At 33.7% G+C, this 27,428-nt stretch overlaps 1 protein-coding gene and 1 non-coding gene across 8 annotated transcripts in view; one reads left to right on the top strand and one right to left on the bottom strand.

The window, feature by feature from the left end:
- Dmd (dystrophin) overlaps positions 1–27,428 on the top strand; it is a 2,486,572-nt gene that overhangs the window by 191,103 nt on the left and 2,268,041 nt on the right. The gene's annotated exons all lie outside the window — the stretch shown is intronic.
- Positions 7,941–8,046, bottom strand: LOC147824355 (U6 spliceosomal RNA). Its single transcript, XR_015442472.1, has one exon. It is a non-coding gene; the product is annotated as a U6 spliceosomal RNA (small nuclear RNA).

Genomic DNA, 27,428 nt, shown 5'->3' on the forward strand with positions numbered 1-27,428 from the left:
TAATTTTTCAGATATAAGTTAAATTACTACATATCCTTGCCCACCCCCCTTGAGGTTCCTTGATAAGAAAATAAAATTTATCTCATGAATTCACATAGTTGCAGACTTATATGTTTTACCCTTTTCTGTTGGTATAACAGAATGCCTGAGATATTCTGGGTAACATACAAAGATCAGAGATTTATCTCTCGCATTTCTGTGGGTTGGGTCATCCAAGAGTATTGCCCTGGCAAATAGCAAGGGCTTTCTTGTTGTATCATAGCATGGTGGAAGTTATCACCTGATGAAGAAATACATGTATAGAAGGATAGTTGGGCCAAACTTTTCTATTTACAAGAACCAATTTCTACTGTAACAAGCTAACTCAGTAAAGACTTTCGGGCATTTATGAGGGCACCACTTTATCTAAACACTCCTTAGGGACTTTCTTCTTAAAACTTAACATTGTCAATTAAATTACAATGTGAGTTTCAGAGGGAACATTGAAACTATAGCACTATACAGTGGTTGCTGTGTGTAAATTTTTATATACAGTCTTCTTTTGTGACAAATCTCAGAGGCTGAGAAGGGAGTATGTACTCTTTTTTTAGCTTTTAGCATTGTTTGTGAATTTTAAAAGTAAGACATAAATTTGTATATGAACATTGTAATCATTTTCAAAAACTTTCAATTTAAGTAAAAGTATTTTCCTTCAAATTTATTTTGACTTTGAAAGAATATATTCTAGAATTATGAAACTAATCATTAAATTTATAATCTATTTAATAATTTAAATTCCACATTAAACTGACTTCTGGGATAGTTTGTTATGTATGCCTATACCTATCACAGATTTGGTATCATTTCTGAAGGGTTTTCATGCCTGAAATGGGAGTTTGAAAATGTACAATATGATAGAAATTCTACATAAAAGTAGAATTGATGATTCTTACCTAATCTAGTAATAGTTTTCCACTAATCAGAGTTGCCATTAAAAATATTTCTTCTCAGATGAAGAGCATGTTATACAGCTTTCTAGCATATGTTTCATATAACACATTACTTTTTTGTTGTAACTTTAACAATTTTAATTTAAAAAGGGAATAAAGAAAATACAGGTCCCTATTAGGCAAACAAGTATGTCATCATTCCATAACATTTCCCCACACTGTTCAATGCTCAAGAGCTGTTGAATTATGCTTTCATTTTATAGTTTGAATAGGTTCCTCATAGGTGTGTTTAAAAAGAATATTTCTAGGTAATTCATAATTATGATCAGTTAGCATCCCTTCAATCACATCTCTTGATTATATTTTATTCAGCATTTAGTAAATAATTTCCATTTACTTATGTGCTATAATAACTAAAATCCCATAGATATTCCAAAGCCTGATTTTTCTGATTAGTAGTATTATTATAGTTAAAGAATCAAGAGGTGAAAATCTCCACTCAAAAAAATATAGATATCTTCATTACTTGCTAATGAACACACAAATAGCACAACTGCCAGGTCTTAAATTACTTCAAGTGAGGAATGTCAAAAAAAATACTGTACATTTCAAAAAGTACCTTGTAGCAAATATACATATAGAATTTTTAAAAATTTCAACGAATATCTTCGTTTCCATTATGAAAGAGTATTTTGATTTTATACTTCCTGAAAAATGGAGATTTTGAAGAACTTGAAAGTGTCAGAAAATAATGCTATTTAAATTGAAAACATTAACTGTTTTCTGCCAAGATGGAGTTCACATTTAAAAGGCAGTTAAAAATTATATCATGGTTTATATTGGCGGGCAGATCTATGTATGAAATTCTGTTTCGGAAACCTGAAAGCTATAGCATAGAATAAGGGATAAGAAATATAAGAGACCTATTTCTAAAATAAATGTCAAGAATAATGACTTTTTTCTTTCTTTTTTTCTTTGGTATATAAGTATATATGTATGTATATATATATGTATGTGTGTGTGTGTGTATATATATATATATATATATATATATATATATATATGGTGAGAGGACTGTTGCTATCCCTTTTGTTGTAACAGATGAGGCAAGACTGATACAGGATGAGTAACAATAGCTATTCTGAAGAATTCTGGAACTTCATATGATTGATCCCAAAGGCAATCCAGAAGGTGTTGTTTTAAACAAGATTACAAACATCCTTTTTTTTTTGAGTTTCTTTATTCTAGAAAAGATGATCAAAGACACCTAGTGATGATATCATATTATATCTTTGCCAAAAATGTGTGAATACAGCTAGCTTAACAAATACGTTTATGTGTGCAAAATAATCATTATGGTGGACTTTCCTTTCTCAGTGAAGTTTTACAAAATTTACTCATATAAAACCAACAACAGACAAAAGAAAAAGAAAAAAGTCAAGTAATATGTTCTTTTTATCATTAATGCATAACAAATGATCCCCAAATTAGCTCTCCAAACGACAATTTATTATTATACCTGACAGTTATGTAGGTAGACTAGGCTCAACTGAGTGGTTCTAACTGAGGTGATGTATAGTATGTAGTTATATTCAATACAGTGAGTCCCTGACTTATGAACGGGTTCTGTTCTGGGAGAACTTTCATAAATCGAATTTGTTTTTAAGTCCAACAAAGTGAGTCTTACACACTTTTGACACAGATATATAATGTATATTGCTTTGCACTTCCTAGCAGTCACCTCCACTTCACTGATTTTCCTCTTGCTTTCAGACATTCTGGTCTCTGAGCCGTGTGCTGCTGTACACTATCACACTGTACAGTAAGCACACAGCAGCACAACTGTGACAATGTCCAGCAGACACGTGAGCAACTCCTGCAATTTGTTCTCATCTACAAATGTTCATAATGCAAGGTCTGTTTGTTGTATCTGAGCAGATCTTCTGGAATGGTGGTAAAAGAAGCTTAGGGAAAATGTTCTCTGGAAAGACATTTATTAACCTGGTAACAATTAACAAAATCAATCACTCAGTATTTCTGGAGATTCATTAAAGGAAAAACAAATTTAAAAAATTATTAAATAAAACTCATACAAATGGGGTAAAACAGGTAGGTACCCCTGGAATTTGAGCTAATGACTACAGTTACATTCCTCTTTGAAGAAATATTGGTCCAACAAACTTGTTGGCCAAGTAGCAGTTGCTATTTTCCCAAGAACTCCTGGGCACCAGAACAATTCAGAATGGAATTAGTAATCAGGGAATATTAGCAGATCAAATTTTTCACATATTTGTGCTAGAAAAAAGTTATGTTACATGGCTAGCAGCAGCTATGTGGCTCCCAGTTCCCCACATGCAATGCTTACTACGTGTATGGATGTGGGTCAAGACACATGTGAAGATAGAGATCCTTTTGCTTACACAGCCCCGTATTTCAGAAGCCTCACTCCAGAGGTTTGGTAAGCATTCAGCAGCTTACTTCCCATTCAGCTTACCTATGATTAAAGAAATATTCTAGGTAGACCAAGCTGCTACTGAAAAGTATGACACCCCTTGTTCACAACTCCAGACTTTAGAAGCTTTATACTATGTGGTAGCAGGCAGAAGAGGTAGGCCTCTGTCAGCTCCTGCTTCCCATCTGCAGTATTTAGTCTATGGAGGGAATCTTGGTAAAAAGCATTCTTTCTGCCCAGCTTGTGCTTTATAGCACAGAAATTTGCAAAGGGGGAAATTAAAACAAGCTTCAAAGAGTGGCAACACCTGGCCCTTGACAAGGCCAGCAATCAATGTGGTGAAATTCATGCATGGTAAGATTATTGAAAACAATAGACTAATTAGCTTGCAGATTGTGGGGCCTAATATCTTAGAGAAATAACAGTAGAGTGAGCCAAACAGAAGAGTAAGGAGAAGATGAAGAAAAGAGAATAAAAGTTCTACTAAAATCAAATTCATCACCGAAGATCCGGAAAAGTGTGTGGACCCCAAATATTTCACTCTGAGGACCAAACCAAAATTGGACACTATGGAAGAATGAAGCATTATCAAACTAGTCTAGCAATGTCAATAACAAAATAAATGTCAGCAAACAGAAGACTTGAGGGGATTAGTATCCAGAGTTGCTACTGCTATAGTGTTTTTCTCCTCAAATTTCCATTTTGAACAAAATTATGATACACAGAATTATTAAAATATGAATCAATGAAAACGAACAGAAGTTGTGATTTACAAAAAACCAAAATGACATAAAAATTGACTCACTGCTAACAAAATTAAAGATGAATGCACTGAAATATCCAAATACTGATTGTCCAACTAGATTTTTTTTGTATATCCTTTTATTGGTACATTTTAGGTGTACAATATAATGACATTCATCATTGGAAATTTGCACCTTTACATAATCTCTCTTGGTTCTTGTTTTAGCCCCCTTCCCCTGCCCTCCCTTCAACCCCTCCACCCCTCCCTATTTATAAAGACTTTGTTTCCATTTTTTCATTTTCTCATATTAATTCCACTCCCTTCTTTCCTTTCCCCTACCCTTCCCACTTCCCTTTCCCCTTCCCCTTTGCCCCTTTTCTTTCTATTTCACGTTATCTATTATACCTTTTAGTCTTATTTACACTTTCAGTTTCTCACACTAGAGAAACTATTTGGTATTTACACATGTGCGTCCTATTTATTTCACTTGAGAGTATTGCCTCAATGTGCATCCATTTAGCAATAAATGTCTCTAATTTCTCATTTTTTATGGCTGAGTAGTACTCCATTTTATTAAAAAAAACCACATTTTCTTGATCTGGTCTCCAGTTGATGGGCATTTGGGCTGTTTCCAATTTTTAGCTATTACAAACTGTGCCGCTATAAACATGGGTGCACATATATCACTGCGGTATGATTCTTTTAATTCTTTGGGGAAGACACCCAGCAGGGGAATAGCTGGGTCAAATGGCACCTCTAGTCCTAGTTCTTTGAGGTAGCTCCATAAAGAACTTAAACAAATCAGACCTCCCAAATTTAAAGAACCAATCCAAAAATGCGCATCTGAAATGAACAGACATTTTGCACACAAAGAAGTAGAAATGGCAAATAAACATATGAAAAAATGTTCATCATCACTGGTCATTCGAGAGATGCAAATGAAAACAATGCTGAGATTCCACCTCACTCCAGAAAGAGTGGCTGCTATCATAAAATCAACCAATAACAAATGCTGGTGGGGCTGTGGGGAAAGAGGAACAGTGCTCCACTGCTGCTGGCAGTGTAGACTGGTGAAACCACCTTCCAACTAGATTAAAAAATGAAATTCAAATATGTGCTGTCTGTGAAAGACACATTTTAGATTGAAGTTACAACTAAATTAAAAATAGGAAAACATGCAAAACAATCATAGGAGAGCTGGTAAGGTTAAACTAACCTCAGAAAAGAGATTTCGAAAAGAAATCATGTTCCCAGAAGAAAAGACATCTTAGAATTTTAAAGCTTTCACTATTTAATATTTTATAATCAGTATTAAATAATTTATAATCATATATGCACTTAATAGAGTGCTGAACTACATGAAACAAAATGGCTGAATGAAGTTAGAAGTGTGATATTTCATCAATAGTAGTTAGAGGCTGCAATATTCCACTACTGATAATGGCTAGAACAATTAGTTTGAATGTAGACAGGATAAAAGTGATATAAACTGTTTTATTTAGCACATATTAATAAAACTATGCCCAAAAGAGCAGTAAATATTCTCTAAAATACATGGAATGTTCTCCAGGTTACACACTATACTAGAACATAATGCATACCTAAATGAATTCAAGAGGACTGATGACAATGACATGGAATTAGAAATCAATCAAAAAGGAAAATTCAGAAATATATAAACATTAAACACAAGGTCAAATAGTCAATGAGTTGAGCAATGTATCGGGAAATTAGAAAAAAACCACTTTAATCATAACAGAAATGAAAACACCACATAATGGAACTTAAGGGATTCAGCTTAAGAAATGCTTAAAAAAAATTTATATCTGTGTACAGAAATGCCTACTAGAAATGTCTAACCAGAGGGCAGAACAAAGATTAAAGACATGACATAGAGATAATTTTGAAAGTGAAGCCAGGGGGCTCTTACCTCTTGTGGACAGAGCCCTGAGCATCTGGCTCAGCTCACTTTTATTCAATTTAGGCAAGGAAGCAAGCAATTAGGTTAATCAAAAATTCATCTATTTCTAATTACTTGTAAAGTGTACCCAGGAAAGTGTTTCTCCAAACTAGATCTCAGCTGTTGATGTCTTCTCTGGAACTTGCTGCATGCCAGCATGCAGGCACCTTGCCAAAGGAGGATCAGCTTGCTGTTCCCTCCATGTTCACAGGGAAGGTCAACTGGGCCTCTATCCTTATGTCTAGTTTCCAACATCTGTAAATACCTGTGATAATAAAATAAGTTATCAAATCAATAACCTTTGTATTTAAGAGACTAAGCAATAATGGACAAAGTCCAAAGCAATGATTAGAGTGGACATAAATGAGTAGGATAGAAATACATTCCAGATAAATCAGCAAAAACAAAATTTGTTCTTTGAAAATATCAATAAAATGTACACATTTTTTGGTTAACTGACAAAGAGGCAGAAGGCAACTGAAAGTACGAAACGAGAGGACAACATTGTCCATTCTGCAGAAGTAAAAATGTTTATTATGGAGTACTAAACTATGTGTATATTATCAAGTATATGTGAACAGCTGTAACATTTAGACAAAGTATAAAATTGCAAATCACAATACAAATTACTAGAGCTGACTGAAGAACAACAAAATCTGAATTGACCTATAAAAAGTGAAAGGCTTAAATAATGAAATAATATATAAATAAATTCTAGACTCAGGTGGCTACACCCATAAATTCTACCAAATGCTTAGATAACAACTACAATCTTTTAGAAATGCTTCTAAAAATAGGAGAGGTAGGTTTACTTCCCAATGCAATCCATGAGGTCAACATTAACCTGATAGGCCTAAAGCAAACAAATACACCAATGTAAAAGAAAATTATAAGCCATATATGCCTTATGAATAAAGATGCAGAAATCTTAAATATGTTAAAAATTTAGTGTATAGAAAGGAAATATTGATGAGTACGTATTACCATATGTGTGTATACGTGTGCATGTGAGACAGAGAATGAGAATAAATATGAATTCCAGATCCCAGGAATACAAATATGGTTAAAATCCAGAAATACATTGATGAACATTACCATGGCAGTAAAAAAAAAAATAACATAGAAGGGCAAAAAAGCCATAGAATCATAGGTTTACCTCAACAGACATAGAAAAGTGACAAAACGCAACTCCATTTTGCAATAAAAATATTCAACAAACCGGGAATACAAGGAAATTACTCCAATGTGATGAAAGATATCTAATAACCACAATGAAAATCAAAATTAATAGTGGAAGATTTGCCACTTTTCCACTGTGCTCAGCAAGTAGAATTGACAAGAGCAGATATAACTCATTCCACTTCCATTTAATAATGTCCTAGATGTTTTAGCCAATGTGATTTGGTCAAGAACAATAACAACAAAAAATGACATTAAGATTTAAAAAGAAATAAAACTATTTATGACATGATATTGTATGTAGAAAATCCTCAAGAATTCATTAAAATCTGCTAAAATAATTTTTACCAATGTTGCAAATTATAAAAATATACAGAATAACTTTTTCTAAACACATGCATTAAATTAAGAGGTAAGTTATAGCAGTTTTTTTAGATTATCTTCAAAAGTAATATATGGGAATAAATTTAACCACAGAAGTGTAAGATTTGTACAATAATTAGGAAAATTCATTGCAAAAACAACAAATTAGATAAAATTCAATGGGACATCATCCTGTGTTCATAAACAGGAAGATGTAATGCCATTAGATTGAAAATACTGCACAAAGATATTTATACATTCAGTACAATCCCTATTCTAAACTTTTGAAGTAGAAATTTACTAATATTTTTTTAAAATATGGAACACTTCAGGAATTTGCGTGTCATCCTTGCGCAGGTCCATGCTAATCTTCTCTGTATCGTTCCAATTTTAGTATATGTGCTGTCGAAGCAAGCACTTACTAATATTTTTAAATTAATGTGGAAAGTTATGGGCTCTGGCATAATCAAATTAACATTTAAAAGGAACAAATTTGGAGGATTTACATTTTCCAACTAAAAACTCAAGGTAAAGCTTTAGTACTCAAGATATTGTGGCACTGGCATAAGTGTAGACACATATGTTACCAGAATTGAATTAAAGAGTCCAAAAATAAGCCCTCATATTTTGGTCAATAAATCTTGACTTGAGAGCAAGATAATTCAAATGGAAATTAAATTTCCTTCAGTTTAATGCTGCCGGAACTACTAGATATTTAAATGCAGTTTAATGGAGTTCTTATCACAGGATCATACTATATGTTAAATTATCTTTAACATCATTATGGATTGAAATATATGAGCTAAAAGTATACAACTCTCATGGAAAAGCATAAATCTTCATAACTTTGGTTTAGGGAATGATACTAAAATAAAAAACAGAAGAATCAGTTAAATAGTCTTCAGAAAAATTTTTTCATTAAGTTTATTGGTACATTTTAGGTATACATAATGATCACATTCATCATAGGGAATCTGTACCTGTACATGATATATCTTCCTACATTTTTCCCCATTCCCCTTCCCTCCCTTCCACTCCTCCACCCCTCCCTATTTACAAAAGACTTTGTTTTCTCCTCTTCTCATATTTTTTCTTTCCCTTATTTCCCCCCTACACTTCCCCTTCACTTTTGGACCTTTTCTTCTTATTTACATTACCTATTATACATTTTGGTCCTCATTTACGCTTTCAGTTTCTCACACCAGAGAAATTATTTGGTATTTATACATTTGTGTCCTATTTATTTCACTAAATTCTCCTCACTAAACTTAAAATACAATCCGTAAAATAGAGAAACTTTAAAAATCATCTCTCTAGTTGGGAACTTATATGCAGACCATGTGAAAATATTACATGTCTAAAAAGAAATCTCATCTAAAATGATATATTAATAGGTATATCTCCAAATATATACAAATGGCAAATAAGTATATGAAATGAAGGTCAACACTATTACTAAGTAGAGAAACCCTTTGGAAACATGAAATATCACTTCATACACCTTGGATGGCTATATTGAAGCAGTGAATCACAAGAGCCAGTGAAGATGAAAAATTACAGCGCTTATATACTGTTGCAATAGTAAACAGTTGAGCTTCTTTTGAAAAGTTTCTCAAAAGATTGAACAATTACCATTCCACTATAAGGAATGTATCATACAGAATTGAGAAATGTGCTGGGATTTAGCTCAGTGGTTCCACTGCTTGCATCAAAAGCACAAGATCCGGAGTTCGATCCCTGATACCAAAAAGAATTGAGAAATAGGTGCTCAATCAAAACCTGTTCATAATTGTTCATAGGAGCATAATCACAAATAGACAAAAAGTTAAAACAATGCAAATGCCCATTAGCTGATTAATAGATAAAATATGGTATATCCATACAATGTAATATTATTCACAGAGAGAAATATTGATACATGGTGTAACATGGTTAACCAGTGGGAATATTATGCTAATTGGAAGAATTCAACCATAAAAGCTTCATGTTGTTCCTTTCATATGAAATTTCTGTAATAGGTAAATTAAGAGACAAGAAATAGATGAATAGTTTCCTAAAGCTCAGATTTGAGAAACAAATCAGAATAACTGCTAATTTGTGTAAAGTTGATTTTAGATAAATGTTATAAAATTAGATTGTGGTGATTGTTGTACAATTCTGAATATGTTTTACAAAGTTTACATGGATGTTTTGTGACTTACAAATCACATGTCATTCTTATTGGAAAAATAGAGCCCGGAACGTCATATAAGATAATGTAACTGGGACTTTCATCTCTAATATGGGATTCTGTGTAGCTCTCTATCCCTGGCTGTTGGTGTATGAGTCTTGCCTTTGCTCCGGTGGCTGTTGACTGCTTTTATCCTAACACTTTTCTTTGCTGACTCAGTGTTTCTGAACACCTGGCTCAGTATGTAGGCTAACTCGATCATGTAATGAGATGTCTGTACTGCTTCCAGGAAAGACCTGGGTTTTTGAGTGCTAAAAGGAGATACATGGCATCAGATTAAGTGAATTGTAAAGCTAGATTAGACTATAAAATCTGATGCATGCCTGTTTTACAATGAACATCTTCTCCTTCCTCCCATTTCTAATCTATTTCCAAACTTGAGGTGACCTGAGCTAGTTGGATAACACATTTAGCATTCTGAAGCTAATAAAAGAAGAGAAAGAAACAAAAGCAGTGGCTGTGACTGGAGATAGATGAAGGCTAGATGTCTAAAATGATTCACTCCCATAGCTAATAGCTAGCTAATGCCATGTGTCAGTTGGAAAGCAAGCTGTAGCTTTCAACTGGGATACCCATATATGGCCTCTATATTTAATTTGAGGTTCAAACAACATGGAGTCATGTCTACTTAGCTTTCTGCCTTCTTACCTCCTCCCACTGATGTGTACTTTGAGCTCTGCTATGGTTCAATCAAACTCAGTCTCAAGTCTCTCTTTCTCTTGCAACTTTCCCATCCCAAAACATTTTAATCTACGTACAAATAAATGCTGGGACAAAAAATTCAAATATTTGCTTAGTGCCCACTCTAGATATTGTGCCATTTTCTCCTGATCTTGGGTCCTATAATAAATGTAACTCATAGATGAAAATTACGTCTTACCTAAGCATAGCATAATTCTTAGGAATGTCTCAGGATGTTTTGTATTCTAATACTGACCTCACCACTAACCAACACTGTATCACTTTGAAAAAGTAACAACTTCTATATGCCTTAACTTTCTCATCTGTGAAATAGGAATATAAAGCATTGCCAAACTCATTGCTTTCTGTCAGTGTTTAAATTAGTTGACCCATGTAAAGTGGTTAAAATATTACCTGAAACTTAGTAAGTACAGTACATAATAAATTGCGCTTACTTGGTTATTTTTAGCTTGTAGTCTTAAATAGTGCCGAAGAGAATTTACTATTATTATAAAAGATTAACTTTCTTTTCCCCTGCATTTTACTTCCCAGGGACAAGCACTTCTGTTTCCCATAATTCCTTCTTCATATACTTAACTTCACATTGTGAAAAGAAAAAAAATTGGTTCATTAATTCTTCACGTTACTGATTGATTTCAAATCATTATTGATGAAAACTTCAGCTTTTACTCTTTATCTTCTTTCTATTCATCCTCTTTATTTAATTAGGTGACAACTTTACATCTGCACTCAATACTTGCATAATTATTAACTCATAGTTATTTCTCTCCATTCGGCCAAATTGTTTGATATAACTTTATTACATTATTGTAAAAATTAGTTTCCAATTGAGTTAATATTAACTTCATTTCAAAAGCATGTTTGGTTTTGTTCAAATTTCTGCATAACTTTTATATCACCAACTGAAATTTTAGAACACCATTAAGAAACCATGTGAAAAGTTTCTTATATGATTTTTTAATTAAGTTTATTTATTGGTACATTTTAGGTATACAACACAGTTACATTCATCATTAGGATCTTGTACCTTTACATGATGTATCTTGGTTCTTATTTTTTCCCTATTCCCCAGCCCTCCCTTCACCCCCTCCACCTTACCCTACTTATAAATAATTTGTTTCCATTTTTTTCCTTTTCTCATACTTTTTCTTTTCCCTTCTTTCCTTTCCCCTATCCCTCCCATTTCCCTTATTCCTTTAGACCTTTTCTTCCTATTTCCTGTTTTCTTCCTCTTTAGACATTTTGATCCTTATTTGCACTTTTAGTTTTTCACACCAGAGAAACTATTCAGTATTTACACGTGTGTCCTATTTATTTCACTTGAGTATGGCCTCAATGTGCATCCACTTAGCTATAAATGTCTCTAATTTTTCATTCTTTATGGCTGAATAGTACTCCATTTTATAAAAAAAAAAAAACACGTCTTCTTTATCCAGTCTCCAGTTGATGGGCACTTGGGCTGTTTCCAAGCTATAGCTATTACAAACTGTGGTGCTATAAACATGCATGGGTGAGCATATATCACTGTGGTATGATTCTTTTAATTCTTTTGGGAAGATACCCAGCAGAGGAGTGGCTGGATCAAATGGGACTTCCAATCCTAGTTGTTTGAGGTATCTCCATATTGATTTCCACAGTGGTAGCACCAGTCTGCACTCCCACCAAAAATGAAGAAGGGTTCCTTTCTCCCTACAACCCTGCCAGCATTTATTTTTGGTTGATTTCTTGATAGCAGCCATTCTTTCTGGGGTGAGGTGGAATCTCAGCATTGTTTTCATTTGCATCTCTCAAAAGACCAGTGATGTGGAAGAGTTTTTCATATGTTTATTTGCTGCTTTTACTTCTTTGAGAAAAGTCTGTTCATTTCAGACTCCCATTTTTAAATTGGGTCTTTATATTTGGGGTCTGATTTTTTTGGGTTCTTTATGTATTCTAGATAGTAGACCTTTGTCTGAGGAACAGCTGGTAAAATTTTTTTCCCACATTGTGGGTTGTTGTTTAGCTCTGTTGGTGGTTTCTCTTACAGTGCAGAAGTTTTTTAATAAGATGAAATCCCAGTTGTTGATTCTTTGTGTTAGTTCCCATGCTACTGAGGATTGGTTCATAAAGTCTTTTCCTATGCCAATGTCTTCAAGAGTTGTACCTAACTTATCTTCCAGCAAGTTTAGTGTTTCTGTTTTAATATTTAGATCTTTAATCCACTTGGATTTTAGTTTAGTGGATGGTGACAGACAGGGGTCTAGTTTAAATCTTTGGCAAGTTGAAATCCAGTTTTTCCAATATCATTTATTAAAGAGGCTATCTTTCTTCCAGTGAGGATGGTTGGCTCCTTTGTCAAAGATGAGGTACCTGAGTATGCCTGGAGTTGTTTCTGCATCTTCTAATCTATTCCATTGGTCCTCAGGTCTATTTCTTTGCCAGTACCATGCTGTTTTTACCACAGTGGCTTTGTAGTACAGTTTCAAGTTGGGAATTGTAATAGCCTCTGCCATGACTCTGTTGCCTAGAATTGCTTTTGCTATTCTAGGTCTCTTCTGGTTCTAGATGAACTTTTGGATCGTTTTCTCTAGTTCTGTGAAATATGCTGTTGGGATTTCAGTCGGGATTGCATTGAATCTGTTTAGCAGTTTTGGAAGTATGGCCATTTTCACTATATTGGTTCTTCCTACCCAGGAACAGAGGATGTCTTTCCATTTTCTTATATCCTCTTTGATCTCTTTTTTTCAGAGTGCTGTAATTCTCAATGTAGAGCTCTTCTGCTTCCTTCATTAGATTGATTCTTAAGTATTTCATTTTTTTGATGCTATTGTGAAAGGGATTGTTTCCCTAATTTCTCTTTCAGTGAGTCTCTTGTTTGTCTACAATAAGGCTATTGATTTTTGAGTGTTGAGTTTGTATCCACCTACTCTACGAAATCTGTCAATTAAGTCTGGAAGTCTTTTGGCAGAGTTTTTTGGGTCTTCTATGTAAAGTATCATATCATCAGCAAGTAATGACAGTTTAACTTCTTCATTTCCTATCTTTATTCCTTCTATTTCTTTCCCTTGTTTAATTGCTGTGGCTAATGTTTCCAAAACTGTGTTGAACAGGAGTGGTGATAGTGGACATCCTTATCTTGTTCCTGATTTTAGAGTGCAAGTTTTCAGTTTTTGACCATTTAGTATGATGTTGGCTGTTGGTTCTTCATAGATAGCCTTAATCAGGTTGAGATAAAAACCTTCTATTTCAATTTTCTGTAGGGTTTTTCTCATGAATGGGTGTTGGATTTTGTCAAATGCCTTTTCTGCATCTATTGAGATGATCGAATGGTTTTTGTCCTTGGCTCTGTTAATATAGTGTATTACATTTATTGATTTATGAATGTTGAACCATCCCTGCATCCTTGGGATAAATCCGACTTGGTCAGGGTGTATGATCTTCTTGATGACCCTCTGTATTCTGTTTGCCAATATCTTGTTGAGGATTTTTGCATCTATGTTCATTAGGGAGATTGGCCTGTAGTTCTCTTTTTGGGTTGGGTCTTTCCTTGGTTTTGGAATCAAAGTAACACTTGCTTCCAGGAATGAATTTGGAAGTATTGCTTCCATTCCAATTTCATTGAAAAGTTGAAAGAGTAATGGCAATAGTTCTTGTCTAAATGTCTTGTAGAATTCATCAGTGAAGCCTGCAGGACCTGGACTTTACTTTGTTGGTAAATTTTTAATTACATTTTCAATTTTGCTGATTGTATTTGGGGTGTTTAGAATTTTTATATCTTCTTCATTCAACTTTCGTAATTGATATGTATCTAGGAATCTGTCCATTTCTTCTGTGTTTTCTATTTTATTAGAGTATAGGTTCTCGAAGTAGGTATTCATGGCCCTCTGGATTATGGTGGATCTATTGTAATTTCACCTTTTTTGTTCCTAATTGCATGGATTTGAGCCTTTTCTTTCCTTTTTTTTGATAAGTTTAGCTAAGGGTTTATCAATTTTATTCTTTTGAAAACCCACCTCTTTGATTCGTTGATTTTTCTGTATCATTCTCTTAGCCTTCTTTGCATTGATTTCTGCTCTGACTTTATAATTTCCTTTCTTTTATGAGTTTTAGGTTTGTCTTGCTCTTCTTTTTCTAGGAGCTTAAGATTCAGCATTAGGTTGTTTATTTGAGCTTGCTCAGTTTTCCTAGTGTGGGCATTCACTGCTATGAATTTCCCTCACAGAACTGCTTTTATTGTGTCCCATAGATTCCTGTATATTGTACTGGCTTTATCATTTAATTGTAAAAATTGTCTAATTTCTTCTTTAATTTCCTCTGTGACCCACTGCTTGTTTTGTAGAGTGTTATTCACTTTCCATGTGTTTGTTAAGTCCTTGCTGTTTCTTATGCTATTGATCTCCAGTTTAATTGCACTATGGTCTGAAAATATACAGATAATGTATGGGATAACTTCAGTTCCTTTGCATTTACTTAAACATGTTCTTTGCACTAGTATGTGGTCTATTTTGGAGAATGACATGTGTGCAGCTGAAAAGAATATATATTCTGAATTTGTGGGGTGGAACATTCTGTAGACATCTATTAAGTCCATTTGTTCAAAGGCTTGGTTCAGTTCTATTATTTCATTGTTGATTTTTTTGCCTAGATGATCTGTCTACTTGTGATATTGGAGTATTGAGGTCCCGCACTACAATTGTATTAATGCTTATTTGGTTTTGCATTTCCCTTAATAATTGTATTTTATAGTTTGGGACATTCATATTTGGTGCATAAATATTTATGATTGTCATCTCTTCCTCTTGGATTTTTCCCTTTATAAGGATATAGTATCCTTCTTTGTCTCTCTTAATTACTTTTGATTTGAAATTTACTTTGTCTAAAAATAAGGTAGCTAACCCTGCTTTTTTCTGGGTTCATGTCATATGGAGAACTGTTTTCCATCCTTTTATTTTCATTCCATGAGTTTTTTTTTTTAACTCAGAGCATTTCTTTTATATAGAATATTGTTGTATTTTGCTTCTTAATCCATTCTGCCAGTGTGTTTCGTTTGGTGAATTGAGGCCATTAACATTGATGGTTATAACTGATATGTATTGGGTTATCATTGTCATGTTATTTTTCGATTGTTAACTGTTTTTTTATTTTTCTTCCTCTCCCTTTAAGTTCTTGCCTTGCCTGGTGGATTTGCTCTGTTGGGCCTCATGGAGTTGTGACCCTCATTGTCTTTTTCTAGGATATTTTTTAGAAATGTGTGGAGTGTTGGTTTGGTATTCATGAAGTTTCTCAGGTGTTCTTTGTCCTGGAAGTATCTTATTTCCTCATCAGTTTTTAAAAATAGTTTTGCATGATACATCAGTCTAGGTTGGAGATTGTTTTCTTTTAGGGATTGAAATATCTCTCTCTAGGCCCTCCTTGACTTGAGGGTTTGTGTTGAAAAATCTCCTGTGATTCAGATGGGCTTTCCTTTGCATTGTTCTTCTGTTGGGTTTCCAGAATCTTGACTATTATATGTCTAGTGTAGATTTTTTTTGATCATGGCTAGTTGGAGCCCTACATGCCTCACTTATCTCTATGTCAAATTCTTTTGCTCTGTTTGGGAAGTTTTCTGTCATTAATTCTGTGAAGAGTTTTTTTATGTCATTTGTACTTTCTCCAGCTTTTTCATGGACTCATATCAGTGTTATATTATTCTTCTTTACATCATCTAATAGCTGTTGGATTGATTTCTGATGGTCCCTTCCTATTTATAAGAGATCTCTGTTTTCATGGTCACTGACCACAATCCTGTCTTCTATATCTGATACTCTGTCTTCGCATTCACTCATTCTGTGCAAATGCTTTAATAGAGCTTTTAACCTCCTGGATATCTCCTTGAATCTGTTTCTTGGATTCCATTTCTTTCCTATGTTGAGTGTTCATGGTTTCCATTTCTTTCCTATGCTGGGCATTCATGGCTTCCATAATAGTCGTGAACTCATCTATTTTTTTTATCTGTTTCTATTCTAGAATCTCTAATCATGTCTTTCATTCTGCTCACCATCTCTGTAGTTATCTTGGAGATTATTTCTGTTTTGAATTTTTCTAGAGCCTCATTCATCTGTTTTGTTACTTCCTGTGCTATCAGTTCAGGTGTCCAGGTGGTTGATTATCAGACTTTTCCACCTCATTTATCCCAGAATTTTTTTTTGGAGAGCTGGAAGTCTGGGATTGTGCCTTTTTTAGATGTCTTCTCATTTCTACTTTTTGTTGTTGGTACTGTCCTTTGTTAAATTCCTGGGTTGATACTTTGATAATGCTTATTGTAAGTATCTTTGTTGCTTGTATTTAGAACCCTTATGGAATGATTGCTTCTCAGAGATGTCTTCCAGATATAGCTGGTCTGTAGGTTTTGAGTCTTTAATGACTCTGGGGAAATCTCATTTTCATTATACCAGGAAGGATAACTGATTAAATCAATCACAACATCTCAGCCCAAGTGAATCAGAAATAACAATAGTATCAAGCACAGTTTAGAGAATGACAATTTGTGGTAGTTATAAATCTATCATCATTAACCATATGGATTAAATCAAAATCAAGGATCAACCCAAAATACGTTTATAGTGAATAAACTCTTTAATATAGCAACTTTGTCCTTTGGATGGGGACTTAGGAGGAGTTGAGGAGGGAGGGATAGAGGTAGAAGGATAGGGCAGGCTTAGAAGTGAGGCCAGAGGACACAGGAAGAAAAGACAGAATGAAAGAACAAAGATAAGAACAGAAAAACCTAACCCCAATAGGGAAGCTAGAAGCTGTAACAAAAAGGGAGATGAAGAACAATGTGGGAGAGCAACAGTGAGAGGAAAAAAGAAAAGGAAAAAAAAGGCAAAAGATGAAAGAAAAAATTTAAAAGAGTAGAGAAAAAAATGAAAAATTAAAATTAAAAATAAGAGAAAAATAATTTTGAAAATAAAAGAAAAAAATGAAGGGCATCCTTCAGGGTATGTCTCTGCTGTCAGAATAGACAACGTGGGCCACATTGTGCAGATGGAAGTAAATTAGTTTCAGCAAGCCAGTAGCAGACCCTTGAGATTCAGGCTGTTTTCTGGCTGCAAGGCCCAAGTTGAGCTCCCTGTCCTCTTTTAGGGTTGAACTCTTCAAGGTTCTACTGCAGGTTCCAGCTGCTCTTCCCCTGAAAATAGTTGAGGTTCCAATGAGAGTTGATGATCCCTCCACCTTACCAACTATGGTGGTCTGGTGTGTCTTTATTGCAGAGATTGTCTTCACTTTTCCAGTGGGCTTCAATTTTCATCAAGGAGGCTGAGAGAGGCCCTCTTTCTCTTGGTCACTTTTACTGTATCTTCTGGAGCTCAGGACAATGGGCTTTATGATCCCCTGTGCCTCTGTGGTGTGGATCCAGGTACAGGTGTAGTCTGGAGGCTGGAGCGGCGGGGGGGGGGGCGGTGCTGCAGGCGCCCACCAGGCTCTGCTCCTCACTGGACCACTCCAGGCTGGGAGGCGTGGGTCTCTTGTATGATTTTTATTAAATTTAACCTGCCAAATGATTTGTCAGTTCCATTATTTTCTGAATTATATGTTTGTGGAAGGCATCCATTTTTTAGTTTGTAATATTTTATCCTTGTCTTTCATATTCTTTCTCTTTATTCCATTTGGTATCTACAATTGAATATGATTTTAAATCAGAAACCACTTTTGTCTTTTCCCAAGGGATCACTTTTCCCCAGAATATCTACTAAACATAATTTTAGCCAATTGAGTTGTGGCTTCACTTATATAATAAACTACCTTGCATACATGGGTCTTTAAGTTTCTTTTAAAATTCATAATTAAAATATTTTTGTATTTACAAGATGTTGCAAAATAGTACCCAGGACCATTTTTCTTTGTACCTCTTCTCTTCCAATCTTTCTTGTTTTGTCTTTTACATATTTCTGTACCTGTATCATAATGCCCATTCTTTAAGCTAAATAATACACCCTTTATAGATTGTATTCCTTTTATGAATGGTACCCTATTTGCTTTTGTATTTTATATTTTGTTTGCATAGCAGGGAAGAAAAGTACTAATTTGTTTGAATCATTTATTAGTTCACCGAGCTCTCTTATTCTAATGTCTTATCAATGCTCTGTTACTTTCTATGTAAATTTTATTGATTGACTGATTGATTGATTGGTCCCGGGGATCAAACTCAGGACCTTGCACTTGCGAGGCAGGCGGCGGAACCACTGAACTAAATCTCCTGCCCTCTATGTAAATATTATAATGTGTTCCAAGGTCACAAGGTTCTTGCCTTCTAATTTTGAGTGTTCCTTTTTTTCTCACTCTTGTCTTGTAGCAATAGTCAGGAATATAAATACTATTTGAAAAATAATAGCTATTTTCATATGTCAAGTCCATTAAGCATGATGGTCACTGTAGATCTTTGCTATATAGCTAGTTATGGCATTTGACAAATTCTTCTTTTATTAAAATTATGAAAATATTGGGATGTGTTTTATTTTCTGCTGTAACATGAGATATGGTGAATTACATTTAGAGAGTTTATAGTTTTGAAGTTATATAGATTTTCTTGTGCATTCTCAACCTTTAAAGACTTCACTTGAAAATATCTCTTAAATATTTTTCTTGGATTTACCTAAGATTTCATTACTATTTATTGGTGAAAAAAGCCTATAACTTTATTTTAATGTTCTTAATTTTTTTTTGAAACTAAGATGGTGTACTAGGGATTTAAAATGAATTGTCTGCTTTCCTTTTGTTAAATTACAACTTATTTCTTCCCCTTATTAATTTTTCACAGTCTATATTTATAGTTTCAGTTTTGCTCATATCCTTCCTTTTTTATAGAGAGAAAATATCCTATGCTAGTGAATACATATAAACCTATTATTTTTGTGCACATTTTAACCTGTGATGTGTGAAGATAATACCTAAGTACATATTTATGGTTCCTGACAATTTCATTGTATTATTTTTGTATTTTCCAAAGTAAGACAATTGTTTTATGAGTCATAATTTTTTATGCCATTTATTTTCACCTACCTCATATGCGTGTTATTCATTGATGTCCATATAAGTGCAAGGCATGAAATTTTTAGAACATTACATTTTAATTTTGATTTTAAATTAGTAATAATTGATTGACTAATTTTTAAAAGGAATAATATAAACATATTTGTATTTTACAAAGCTTCAGCTTTGGGGAGTGTTACAGACTGACTAGTGATTTAAAAATGAAGCAATAATATTTCATAGATTATTTTTTAACATTCGTTATTATAGTGGAAGTCAGAAAGCAATGCTAGACAATGTGTAAGAGCATTTTTTAGAAAGACATTTGAAAAAGTGAGAAATAGTTGCAATATTAATTGATATAGTAGTACCAGAAAGCCCTTTTGAATCCTTCTTTTATTTCATTACAGTTTCTCTGATTTCTCTTGTTATCTCTTTCATTATTCCCTTCTTTCTTGCAATCCTCATCCAAGTCCTGCTTACACACAAACACATTCACTTGACATTTTTTCAGCCTGAATTACCAGAATGGCAAATTCAACTTGTCCTTTGCTTGAGTATATAAGACTAAGGAAATATTCCTTGCTCTAAACATGACCGATATTGTGAAATTATCTTAAATTTTCAAGGAAAAATTTTATTATTTCTTGAGAGACTAATTCTCACCAAGGGTTTATATTCCTATCATCTACTCATGTTAAGTAGTAACCTAACTATTTATACATCCAGTCAAAATTTCCCATATTAGCTGACCTTCAGTCAGTGGTAGTCTGGCAGTAATATATTGTCTTCATATTGGGTAATAGAAACAGCTTTCTTTGTGAGCTCTGAGTCCAGGTCTTACGACAATCAGTAAGAAATTTGGTAAATAACCAAGTTAGAGAATTGACCTATGTATGGTATCAAAAGAGGATTGATCTCTGTAAGCCTTTGGCTTTTCTTAGTTTTGTGCAATGCCTAAGGTGATTATAACCACAATGAGTCACATGCAGCTGGTGGAGGCCTATTATTACCAGGTCAAGACTGGATGTAGCTGTTAGCTTATGTGTTTTAACAATTATCTTTTGCTTGAAAATAATGTCCATTGAAACTTATTTCAACTAAGGTATTAATGGGAAAGTCAGACCACACAATCAAGAAGAAATAAGTCCGTCCCAATATGTATTTGCAAACACTAATCTCTTTGCAGCTATGCATGTGACGAAAGATCTTCATACCTTTGAATGGAGAGCTCCATATGGACCTACCAAAAATAAAGACAAATGAAAGAAAGATTAGAACAAAGCACCTTCCATATTAGAAAACAATTTTTTTAAAAATAAGAATGTTGTTCATGGAGATGAAAAAAAAATGTTTCACTAAGAGTCTATTTAGAAGAGACTAATTCATTTGGAAATATTCTGAGTTTTGAATACATCTAGAGTTTATAATTTGAATTAGAAATGCAATTGGAGAATATCTCCAAAATATTAGTAGCACATAGAAAAATGAGTGTGGATGATAAATATATTAAGGAGAGAGCTTTCAGGGATAAAGAGATACAAGACAAAAAGCCTTGAGATCTATCAGTATCTAAAAGAAGAAGAAATGAAAGGGAATGAAAAAAGAATGATCAGAAGGGCAATTTGTAAGGAATCAGAGTAGAGAAAGCATAAGGATGAAAGACTTAAGAAGGCAGTAATTATCTTAGTTTGATCTGCTAAAACAAATTACTATTAGCTAGATGATTTAAACAACAAATATTTCTGGAGGATGGAAGTCCGAAATTGATTTCTGGTAAGAATTCTCATCTAGGTTGCAGAGTGCCAACTTCTTTTTCCATATTCGCATATGTTAAGAGAAAGACAACTCTCTGGGGCCCTTTTTTAAGGGCACTGATCTCTCTCATCTGGGCCAAACATTTTTACGTTGACCACCTCCCAAAGGCCCAACACTATAATGCCATTTCATCAGACGTTATAATTTTAACATCTTCATTTGGAGTGACACACAAACCTTCAGTCCATCCTATCAAATAAACTGGAAAGTCCAACATGTTGACATACAAGAAAGCAAACGTGTTTATATTCTAAGTAGAAGATCTTTGTTAAGTTTTAATGTAACACATAGCATTGGGTTTGTAGGTTGTTAGGACTATTGTTGAGGGAAGTCGTGCTATAAAGGGAAATAAAAGTGTGAGAGGTTTGCAAAAGAGTAAGGCATTTTATCATAGGATGAAAGGCACATGGGCATCTTTAAATTCTTAATGATAGAAGTGTGAGAGGCAAATTTACTGTGAAAATAACTAATCAATAGTACATATTAAGGATTGGAATAAAACCCTATAAAATGTTCCTTTGTGCAGTTTTTGTAGAAGATGTAAAAGCAATATTGTGATAACACATGATTAAGATAAGTAACTATTTCCATTGTGAATCTTCCTATATGCAAGTGTACTTCCAAACATATTAGACAATTATGTATATGTCAGAGATGTGGCTAAAGAATAGTAGAGCTAGAAATATGTAATTTTATCAGAAATTTGAAAAGATTTTATTTTGAACACCTTGATAAAGCAAACATGAAACAGTAGCTTCCTGATTTGAAATACATGAAGTCTACCTTCATTTATTGTTTAATGATTTTAATTTAAAAAATGAGAACGAAATTTCAAAAAAGATCCAACAGTAAAAATTATCAATGAAATAAATAAAAGTAGTTACGATAAAGAGCAATTAAAACTAATAGAAGTTGGACATGGTAACACATGGTATTACAGAGTGCTGTAGTATCAGCCCTCTGAAAGCTGAGGCAGGAAGTGTTCAAGGCCAGCCTGAGGAGCAGAGCAACTTAGCAAGAATCTCTTTCAAAATAAAAAATAAAAATAATGAAGGGCTTGGGTGTACTTCAGTGCAAAGGCCCTGGCTGCAGTCTCCTGTACCACACAAAAATGATAAAAATTCAGAACACATATTAGTAATTAACAGGAAGAGATAATTTTCTGTTACAAGTTAAGAACAGGCTTTTGTGTTTGTCTGATGAGCCAATTAATGAAGAGGAGTGGGTTATATGAACAATATTAAAATATCATTTCTTGCCGATTTGATTGAAAATACTGACATCAACAAATATAGCATAGGATATGTGCCGCCAAAATAAAATAGTGAGAGGAAATTGGTTAATGGATGCCATTAACTGAAAAAGTATTGAGGGTCACTTGAGAAGTGGGAAAAATTAAAATGCACTGAAATTTTACAATTCACATAAGAGACCTTTCCCAAATTTTTAAAAATCTAACTTTACTTGACATTATCAGTATGAATTACAAAGGTAAAAAGCACAATTATGCCATCATTTTTTAAAAAAAACTCATCATGCCTGAGAAAAGACTTAGTCCTCATGTTATTTTATCCTTAAAAGGAAAATAAACTCATGCTGTGTAAAAATATGGTCAAAATTTGCAGCCAAAATTATAGGATAGAGGTGTATCAAATAATGACTTATTAAAAACATTTTATCTAGGATGCTTTTGGTGATACATGTTAGGTTTTTCCAATTTGGTGTGATTTATTTCTACATTATAAATAAGCAGTCTCTCGTTCATTTGTTTGGTGTTCAAAATTTTGCATCCTCCATTTAAACAGGCCCACTATAATTACATAAACTTCATACCCCACAAATTGTCTACAGCAGAGAGTCAATAAAGGTAGAATATTTGTAGAGTAGTAAAATCAGGCAAGAATACATTCATGCAGTGTCTATATGGCTACAAACTAAGACTGAGTGTTGTCTAATTGGAGAGCCAATACAGGTGAAAACTTTTCTTTAAATGTTGGCAAAGTTTGAGATTCTATACAAAGAACTGCATTGTGTAGGTTTAGGGAGCACTGTGGAGAATGAGGACAAGAGATACTGCTCATTGGCAAAATCCCTTTACACACAATAACTCATAATGAATATGACCATAATATCAGCTATTACTGCCTGAATAATTAAGCATTTTCAATTCTGTGTATGTTAGACAAATACACATTACCAGGTTGCCAATATACAAAATTATCTCTAACCCTCCCAGCAAACTGATAGCTTAGCTGATAATATCCCTGTTCTGTGGCTATAGAAACTGGATAGAAGGATTAGTCAAATTGTCAAAGGTCACAGTTAGCAAATGGCAAGATTGCACAGTACATGTTTAATACTCTCCACCACACTGTCTTCCCAAATTAGTTTAAGCACATTCTGAGAAATATATTGAAATTATATGCATCTTTAAAGATCTGTATTCAATTCCTGCCACTATATTGTGTTGCCTTTATTACTTTATTTTTATTTTGTTATTATGCTTATATTTAATTTTGGTAATCCTATTAACCTCCTACTTTCCAGTTATAATAAAAAATACAGCTATAATCAAGGGAAAGTAGAATGATTAAAATCAAATTAATCATTTATGGTGCCCTTGTATTTACTGACCTTATCCTGGTGTTACTAGAACAATTGCTTAGGTCACATAATGCTTCCTTTATTGAATTGTAGTATTTTAGGTTGGGCTTTTATTCAAAAAAGGACACTATTTTGAAGTGAGCATCTGATCCTTCCTAGTCAATGACACTAGTATAACTTTAAGAGCCTCTCAAGAGAAAGGAGACTGACACTTGTGGTAAATCGTCTTAGACATCTGTAGGAACACTTGTTTTTAGGTGAAGCTGTGGTCCTTAACATTGTTTACTATTGTGGTATGTAAGGATCACTTTAAATTGTGTTTCCACCCATCTGATATTTGTAAGTGCTAAATTTCATCTATTCACCATCTTCACTGAAGTGGCAGTGAACTAAAGAGAACACTTGTTTGGGATTTGTGAGGAAATGACTAAAATTCCTTTGACAGAGAAAGAAGTAGTACTGTAGAGGCAGATTTTTTGTAGTAACCTACAACTTACAATAGAAAGTGTGGTGAACATAACATTAGTTTTAATAGTATAGCTATTGTTGGATTTTATTTATTAGTATATTTTGTCTTTTTCACTGTATTAAAATATAACTTGAAATCTATATTCTTTAACTTTTGATTATTCAGTGGAGCATTAATTATAAATACAGAATTTTACAGTAAATCTCTAGAAATTTTTCATTTTGAATTACCAAATTTTATACCCTTTGAATAGCAATTCCCAATTTTCCTCTTTCTCTAGGCCATGGCAACCACTATTCTTTCTGTTTCTTTGAGTTTGAGTATGGTAGATGCTTACATGCTTTTTATAATTGAAATCATCCAATATTTGTACTTCTGTGTCTAGTTTATTTCACTTAACCACATATCTTTGAGATTCATCCATGTTACATCATGTAACATTATTTTCCTCTTAATAACTGAGTAATATTATGTTATATATCACAACTTATTCATCCATTTATTGATCCAAGGGCTGTAGATTGGTTCTACTCCTTCACTACTATAAATACAGTGCAATGAATGAAAATAACTGCAAGTTAGAGGAATGCTCAAGGTTGGGCTACTGGATCATATGGTAGTTCTCTTTTTGGTTGAGAGAGATTGTTATGGTTTATATCTAGATGCCTCCCCCCAAACTTTATATGCTCATATGTGGGGCTTTGGGGAGGTGGCTGGATTATGGTGTGTGATACTGGATCACGGGTGTATTTTATTGGATTAGTCCACTGATTAATGGTTTAGCATAGCTATGAACACAGACGATCATTTTACTGAAGAGGAAAGACTCACTCTGGGTGTGCAAAACACCAACCAATAGGCTTGTAACCTAGAATAAATAGGAAAAGGAGGAAAGCTTGCTGCCTCCCGTCTGCCATGTCATGGATAGTTTCTCCTCTGCCATTCTTTGTCATGCCTTGGAGCTAGTGAACTATAGAATGAAACCTCTACAAACTGTGAGCTAATAAACTTTTCCTACTTTAACTGTGGATATCTGGTATTTTGTCCCAGCAATGAGAAAGTAACTAAGACAGATTTCTATACTGTATTTCATAGTAGCTGCACCACTTTACATTTGCACCAAAATGCTTAAGGGTTGCAATTTCTCTACAACCTTGTCAACACTTGAATTTTCTTTGATATTTTTAGATAACTATCACCTTAAAATGTGAATTAAAGGAAAAAATGGAAATAAAGTCTTTGTAAATAGGGAAGCGGGGAGGAGGTGAAGGGAGTGCAGGGAAATGGGGAAAAATAAGAACCAAGATACATCATGTAAAGGTACAAGATCCCAAAGATGAATGCAACTGAATTGTATACCTAAACTGTACCAATAAACTTAATGAACGAAAATGTGAATTATCATCTCATTGTTGTTTTGTCCTGTATTTCTAATGGTAAGTGTTGTTGAATGCCCTTTTTTATATGTGTTGTGGATTTATATGTCTGGAGAAGTATCCAAAGTCCTTTGCCTAAAGTCTTTAATTGTTCTACCATGTTGGATTCCTTATCCATTTAGAACATTAACTCTTTACCAGAAATACGGTGATACCTCAGTTATTGAACTCAATTCCTTCCAAATTTGTGATCAGACACTGAAAATTTTCAAAACTGAGCATATTTTTTCCCATAAGAAATAATGAAAAAAACAAATAATTGGTTTGAGCCCAAAAATTACACTTATAAGTTAATTTATCCAGAACTTTAACAAATTTTACAATAACTGCTTTCTTTCACCTCTCCCATGGTTGGTGCTCACTTTAGCAGCACATATATTACTAACTCTATAGTGGTTTTCAGCTTTCCTCTTAGCTTTACTGCTAGTATGGCTATCTTTAGAGCCATTGTTACAATATTTTATGCAAATAAAGCACAATAATAAACACAATGGTGAGTGTTTTAATGCACTAACACAAGCACTTATATTTTGCCTAGGCAAGAGCGGAGCCTAGACTGAAATGTCACATCTTTTTGTCCACAGCCAGACGTGGCACATGACTCACTCTCAGCCCATATAGGTTTTCTTAAGTCAGATTTTTGGTTCAACTAGCAAGCAAAGCCATGAGCACTGAGCAGATGTTTTGCAAACTTTGCTGTTCAAGTAGTGGGAAGTTCAAGTTTGGAGCCATTCAACAACTGAGATAACACTGTGTAGTTTGTAAATATTTTCTTCTGCTCCATAGGTTGCTTTGGTTTGCTGTACAGAAGCTTTTTAGATTGATGTAGTTCCACTTACCTAGTTTTTTTTTTAATTTTGTTATCTGTGCTTTTTATGTCACGTGAAATAAATCATTGCTAAGACCAATGTTAAGATTTCCCGCCATGTTTGTTTGAAGAGTTTGAAATTTTCAGATCTTATATTTAATTCTTTATATATTTTGCTATAATTTTATGTATAAAATAAGGGTCCAAAATCATTCTTTTTTATGTCAATATCCACTTTTCACAGCACTGCTTAATAAGCTATTTTTTCCAGAGTTGGTAGTTTTGGAATCCTTGCCAAAGATGAGTTGCTCATATATGCATGGGTGTATTTCGGGATTCTGTGTTCATTTCCACTGGTCTATGTTCTTGTCTTCATATCAGAATAACACTGTGTTGATTGCTGTAGTGTTCTAATGTGTTAAAAATCACAAAGTGTGTAGTATCCAGGTTTGTTCTTCTTTTTCAATATTGTTTTGGTTATCCATGTGGTTGCACATGAGTTAGAGTTACTTTTCCTTTTCTCTGTAAAAAATACAGTTGTGATTTTGATAGGGGTTCACAATAACTCTGTAGATTGTTTTGGACAATATGAGTATAGTAATCTTATAGGATTTCTTTCCATTTATCCTCATCACCTTCATATTTGTCATTATTCTTTTATAATCTTTGTTAAATAACTCTTACCCTCCTGGTTAAGTTTGTTACTATGCATGTTGCTCTTTTTGATACTATTGTATATGGG

Source organism: Heterocephalus glaber, unplaced genomic scaffold (genome assembly GCF_053883595.1).
Source record: "Heterocephalus glaber isolate CG9 unplaced genomic scaffold, H.glaber_assembly_v1.0 deba00001547, whole genome shotgun sequence".
NCBI lineage: Eukaryota > Metazoa > Chordata > Mammalia > Rodentia > Bathyergidae > Heterocephalus > Heterocephalus glaber.